The sequence below is a fragment of the Lepidothrix coronata genome, unplaced genomic scaffold (genome assembly GCF_001604755.1).
Source record: "Lepidothrix coronata isolate B3197 unplaced genomic scaffold, Lepidothrix_coronata-1.0 Scaffold114, whole genome shotgun sequence".
Classification (NCBI taxonomy): domain Eukaryota; kingdom Metazoa; phylum Chordata; class Aves; order Passeriformes; family Pipridae; genus Lepidothrix; species Lepidothrix coronata.
In genome coordinates, this window is record NW_016690294.1 from 583,203 (window position 1) to 589,997 (window position 6,795).

A 6,795-nucleotide genomic window follows, 5' to 3' on the forward strand; every position below is an offset into this window, starting at 1 on the left:
AGGAAGACTTTACAAGTGATGATTATCCCTCAAAATACACGTCTGGGGTAATAACTGTAATCTGTATTTTACAGAAACAAGGTGAAGTTGACTTCCTGATGTGCTCTATTGCAGAGCCTGGAATGCACCTGATTCCCTGGCTCCTTAGAAATAATCTTTTGAGCTTTGCTTCTCTCTAACAAAGTCTTCTGGAAGACTTTCACTCTGGCTCAGTTTACTTCCACTCGATCATTAAAAACACATAAAGGCAAGTCAAAGGTATTAATTCTACAATGAAGATTCTATGAAAGTTATCTTCAATGTTACATCACAGAAGGTTTTAATAAATGTTTTCTAAAAAAACCCTTTAATTAATATATTTGCTAAATTTTTTTAGCTAAATCTTACAATTATCAATCCACTAATTATAGTTTTTCCTCCATCACGTTGTTTTGTTTTGTTTTTTATATCATGGCCAGCAAAATTACAAAAATCTAAAAATGAGGACAGATTTAATGCTCACATGTCATTCTGCCTCCTATGCCAAGGACAGACAAACTATACCTCTATCACCTCTAAAGGGAGGTTATTTAACCTTTTCTAGAGCTTTCAGCAATAGATATCCTATTACCTCTCTCAGATATTTAACCCTATGATTACCTGGCCTGGATAGATAATCCTTCCCAGAGCTGGAAAGCTTTTCCTGACATGGAAATCTCCTTTTGCACTCTTTAGGACTATTATTTCTTAGCCCACCTAGAGAGAACAGTCTATTATATTCTCCTCTGTAGCAAACTTTACCATATTTGAAGCCTATTATTATGTCTCCCCATCTCTGCTACAGACTAAACAAGGACAATTCTTTCAGTCCTTCCTTAAAGGTCATTATTGCAACTTTTCTCTAAATACTCTTCAGCTGGTTCAAATCTCTTTGAAGTAGAGCAACAAAAAACAGACACAGCCCATCATTTGAGGCCTTACCCTGAGTACTGCAGAAGAATTTCCATCTCACACTCAACAATAATCCTGGTCATATAATTCCAGGATAACGCCTGGTTTTTTGTCACAACTCCTTTGTGTTCACTTTGTGATACAGTCTGCAGAAGTGTTGCCCAGCCAATTGTTTCTCATATTTAAGTTTATTATGGCTACTCAAAGGTATTATTTAGTGTTTCTCTTTACTGAACTGCATCCCACAGAGTTCAGACCATTCATCAAATTTATCAAGATCATTTCACACTCTAATGCCTGTGTTCCTTCCCAGATTTGTACTGTCCAGGCAGTCAGTAAATCTGCTTTGTTCTATCACCCAGGTCACAAACTGAAAGACTAGACAGGAATTAATTCAGAAAATACACCTGCACAATTCACACTTGTGTCTTCAATCCTAAATGTCCTTAAAGCATTTCATTAATAAGTGATTAACCAGCATGGCAAATCTGCTCTGACAGTCTCTGTTTCTGGTGTTTGTAGATTCCTCAGCTGTGGAGGTACCGTGCCTGACTTCCACATTCTCTGTACAGGCAGAGAATGTTTCAAACATTAATATCCAGGGGAGGCTCTACCAACTCTTCCCTTTAATTTATTTGTATGTGGCACAGTAACCCAGTTGTTAGCTCCTCCAATTCTGAATTTGGGTTATCCCTGGGTTTCTTTCCTGTACTGGAGATACTACAGAGACAGTTCAATACACACAACCCCCCTCCCCCACACACCACTAACTCCAAAAAATTCAGATCTCCGGGACACACATCTACACACTAATAAAACAAAACCAACAACAACAAAAAGCAGGATGTTCCCATTTACATACCAACAGGTAAACTCTCGAGGACACTCATTTCCTTTTTGACTTTTAAATTTTCAAACTAAAGTGTTTTAAACGAAGTTTAAATCACCCCATTTTAGGCACACAAATGAGCTATTTCTCATGACAAGAGACTGTCAATCCTGGACAATCCAATTGCCAACATTCCTATTCCTATATCCTGTGATGAAGTTCAACAGCCCAGAAAAACTGGAGAGCAGCTCCCAGCAATGTCAAACACTGCCAGGGGGAGAATCAACTTTCTTCTGAGTCAACAAGACACGAAGCAATCAGCTTAATGTGCAAAGCAAAAATATTTAAATGGAGTATCAGGTAAAACTCCAACCATGGCGTGATGGAACTGCTGAAATAGGCAACACAACGAGGAACTTTGCCATCAGAGGGATGATCTCTGCAGGCTTCCAAAGGGCAGAGGACTGCACTGGCTGAGCTCTGTATTTCTGTGTTTAAGGGAATTCATTATAAGCATCAAAACACTGAAGTAACTTTAAAGAATAGTTATTGGAAGTTAAGCTACCAAGCATTTTGACTGAACATACAACAAACTGTATAAGGGAAAGTAATTAAATGCAAACTGTTAACTGATACACAAATTTTGAACACAAACTGTACAAATTATCAACCTACTACACTACAAATCCCAAGTATTTTGATTACAAAGCTGCACTTCACAGGGGAACCTTTTTAATAGTCTTTTTGTTTGAAAAGCAGTGTCCAATAAGGAGAACACACTATTTAGTGTTCAGCTCTACATTTCTTCAGTGTCTTTCATGAGTTACTCAAACAGAAAGGTTTTCAGAAAACTAGAACTCCCATGATGGTTCTTCTACAACCAAAGCAGGTTTTGAACCAGACACCATATTTACAATGTTCTTAAAACTAGAACAATATACCCCTAAGTGTTAGTGCAAAGTTTACCAGGAGCGAGTTCTTATCATCAGCAGCTTGATTTCCAGCAGAGAACACTTAATTTGGAAACAAAAAAAAAACCAAACCAACCTTCCTCCCTACAGAAGTGAGAAAGTTTCTCACTTTCTGCAACTTCACTCCCGCCTACAGAGGTGGCAGAATTTTTCTTCTTCAAGGTTTTTAAGGACAAGTTCTACAAATATCTGTCTGGAATAATCCAAGTAGTTTTAAACCAACCCAAAAGAAAGAGGACAGTAGGTCTGATGCTACTGCATTTCCAGAACTGTGAGTGCAATGTAAATCTGTGGATATAAGTAAGTGCTGAATACTCAATAAATAAATTACCTCTTGCAAAATCTGGTTCTTTATGACCAGAGAGACCTGTGTCATCAGTTCCCACACAAGGTAAAGACTTCCATTTTTGGGAAAACCAAACTAAAGCAAATTAAAAAAAAAGTTTAAAAAAAAAAAAACAAGAAAAATCCCGCCATTGGAAGTAAGGCAGACAGCAAAAACTTTGGTTCCAACTTCCCCAGTACTTTTAGAAACACTAAGAAACACTTCTTATTTCCCTTATGCAACAAGGTGGTGAAAGAGCAGAGTCTTCCCACTTTGCATCAGCCACACAACTGTCACTGAGCAGAAGTCAACCTAAGCACCTGGAATGATCTAGAACCAGAGACTGACAAACCAACCAACAAATCTTTAAGTCTCCTGGAAATACTGGGAGAGTAAAGCCTTCATTCTGGATGAGACTATGGACAGCAGACTGTAATCTCACCACACAACTATGTTGGAGACATTGATAAACATCAGGGCAGTCAGCTGGAGAACAAAAGCCCTTATTAGGACACATTCCCAAATTCTGTGAAATAAAGATCTGGTTATTTTCGCACATTAAATCCCCAACAACACTGAGAGAATGAATCCCACTTGCTATTTCTCTTTTTCTAGAAATGTTAAAAATAATGAAAGCAGACACAGCACTGAACTTCATGATTAAATATCTTAGTAACTAAGCTATTTAACACAGCCCATCTCTTAGTAATTATACACCTGGAGTACGCAAGGCAAAGGACAAGGCACTGCAGAACTGCAACAACCACCTACCTTAGACTAAACAACCAGACACGTCAATTGTGAGCAGTATTTCAGCTCAGGGTCACTGTGCTGTGCTCCTCACTGACACACACGGCTGTGCTGGGAAACAGGCCTTCACAAAAAGCCTCACTGTAAATTCAAGGCACAGAATTTTTTTATGGGATAAGCATGACAGCGCTGGAAAAAGCCTGAAACCACAGTTGTTAAGCTTCTGCACGACTTGCTAAACTAAATTAACTGCTAAGACCTTCTGAGGCACTGGGAAGTTTCATGAGTGACTTCAATGGGGTGAAAACTTTCACCTGATAGCTATTTTTTGAACATTTTACCACATACTCATTACTTTAAGAGATGCATTTTTCTCCCTGCTGTTTAACACGCACCATTTTTCTTCCTTGAACTTCCACTTTTGATTTATCAAATCCTGCTAATCCAAAAGACAGTACAGTAAAAGATACTTGAAAACAAACCACAACAGTAACTTGTCAACATCTTTTCTGAAAAGTTACACCTGATTACATAAAGAATCCCATTCTGCTGATCCCAAACCTACCAGTCCCTACTGGATCTCCAGTCCTGGGAGCAGCTAGGAGAGGAAGCATAATATCTAACCACAGGTTAGAAATACACCCAAAAAGCAAGTTCTCAAAAGGTTGCACAAGTTAGTTAAGTTTGTTTTAATGTAAAAACACAGGGTACACCTGGAGCTTCGCTGGATAGCCTCAGTAAACAATCACTATGTCATTAGTGCAGCATAAGGAACACACCAATGGAAAACATGCAAACATAGGTGCAGCCACTGAAGAGCTACTACAGTTTGTTTAATAGGAACTGCAAACCTATTTCCAAAATAAATTTTGGAACTCCAGTGCCTAAAGAACGCATTCTTTCACCAAAAAATTAGTGCTAGCCTAGAACTGGATTATTAAAACACCCCAAGAGTACACAAACTGTCAGCGTTCCTGGATGATCAGGGACAGAACACCAAACACCATAAGGAAGAAGCAGAACCATATGCTCTCCCTTAAGAGAGATCAGGATTAGGAGACAAAGGAGATATTGCTGAGCTAGGACACTTGGATACTGCTGGAACAGTTTTTGATAATACAGCAGAAAACAGCACTGTATTTTACAAGTTTGGGCGATAAGGGGGCACGTATCAGAGCCTGCAGCGGGAGCAGGCTCGGGATGTCACACAGCTCCTCTGGAGCCCGGCACCCCCAAACCCCGCCGGCCCTGGGGGGCAGGAGCAGCTCGGGCTCCCCGCACAGACCCGAGCGAGCACAGAGGCGACAAACAGCCCGGGGCAGTGTGACAGACGGCGGGACAGGGCCGAGGGGCCGGGGCAGGGCCCCGCCGTGAGGCCGGAGCGCGGCACGGCCGGGGCAGCGGGGGTGGCTCGGCGGGCAGGGGCACCCGGGGGCTGCGCGGCGGGCGGGCCCGGGCCGCGGGCAGGGCCAGGGGGAGCGGCGGGACACGGCGAGCGCGGGGCGGGGCGGGAGGGGGGGGGGGGGGGGGGGGGGGGGGGGGCGGGGGGGTGATGTGAGGTGAGGCGGGGCAGGGCCGGGGCGGGGGGCGGAGGCGGCTCCCGCGGTGCCGCCCCCGGCCCGGTTCCATTTACCCAGCGCCGCCGCCATCCCGCGCCCGCTCCCGCGGGGGCCGCGCGACCTCGCGAGACTTCCCGCCTTCCTCCTCCTCCTCCTCCTCCGCCACCGCCCCCCCCGCGGCGGCCCGGCGCGCGCTCACGGTGCGCGCTCACGGCGCCCGCGCGGCTCGGGCCCCAACATGGCGGCGGCGCCGCGCACGTGCCCCGGGCGCGCCGGCCGCGCGCACACGTCAGGGCCGGGGGGGAGGCGGGGCCGCCGCGCACGCGCGCGAGGCGCCGCCGCGGGCCGGCAGCTGATTCGAACGGGGCGCGCGAGCCGCCGCCTCCTCCCCGCACGCGCGGGTCACGTGGGGGCTTCCCCCGCGCGCGCGCTCCCTCCGCCTCCTTCCCCCTCCCCGCGCGGGGCCGCTCTCGCCGCCGGCCCGGCCCCCCCCTTTTCCCTTCCCCCTCGGCGCCGGGACGGGCCCTCACCTGGCGGCCGCTCCCCGGCGCGGCGGGCCCGCGCACCCCCGCGCGCGGCTCGGCTCCCTCCGTGCCGCCCGCACCAGGCGGCGGCGGCGGCGGCGGCGGCTCCGCACAGCGCCTGCTCCCCTCGGCGCGGCGGCGGCTCCTTCCGCTTCCTTCCCCTCCCCCCCGCGCTGCGGCGGCGCCCGCGCGCGGCAGCGCCCCCTGCCGGCGGAGCGCGGCGCGGCCGGGGCAGGTGCCTGGCGGGGCGCCCTCAGCGGGAACGGGAGCGGGAGCGGGGCGGCTGTGGGAGCTCTAGAGCGGCTGTGGGAGCTGCGGGGCGGCTCTGGGAGCTCTAGAGCGGCTGTGGGAGTTGCGGGGCGGCTCTGGGAGCTCTAGAGCGGCTGTGCTGGGCAGGGCACGGGCAGCGCGGCTCGGGGAGGGGCAGCTCCAGCCCCCAGTGCCGCTCCTGTGCCCCCAGAGCGGGGCTGTTCCGTCCGCAGCTCCGGGGCGATTCCCGGCGCTCTCTCCCGCCGTGGCTCAGGCGGTGCCTCGGGAACAGGCTCCGTGGGGCACTCCAGCCCTCTGGATTACGGGTAAAACGGAACCGGTGGCGCTCTGAAATTTATTCGGTGCTGCCTGGTTCTCACCCGTGTGCGATCACCAAGTTACTCCTCACCACCTCCGCTCCTGCAGAGGAAATGCTGTGTATCTCTGACTGTCCTTAACCACTGTTTTTTTTCCTGATTCACCACCGTTATAATGCGTCTGGAAGAGCTTCGTGTGGCCAAAAAACGCAAGAGGCTCAAGTTTTGTGCTAAGCGCTAATGAAATTCAAAGAACCTTTCCACTAGGAGCAATTAACAAAAATCCAAATTGCTAGAAAACCCTCAGCTAAAACACTTAGAATATTTTCAGTTGCTTTTAA

The 6,795-nt window shown here is 48.3% G+C and overlaps 1 protein-coding gene across 2 annotated transcripts in view; it reads right to left on the bottom strand.

Annotated features, from left to right (window-relative positions):
- The window catches only part of ZZZ3 (zinc finger ZZ-type containing 3), a 51,241-nt gene extending 47,297 nt beyond the window's left edge, over positions 1-3,944 (bottom strand). For both annotated transcript variants that reach the window (XM_017824896.1, XM_017824895.1), the window contains exon 1: positions 3,827-3,944. The gene's annotated coding sequence lies outside the window, so the exon portion shown is untranslated. The remainder of the gene's footprint in view (positions 1-3,826) is intronic.
- Between the last annotated feature and the right edge of the window lie 2,851 nt (positions 3,945-6,795).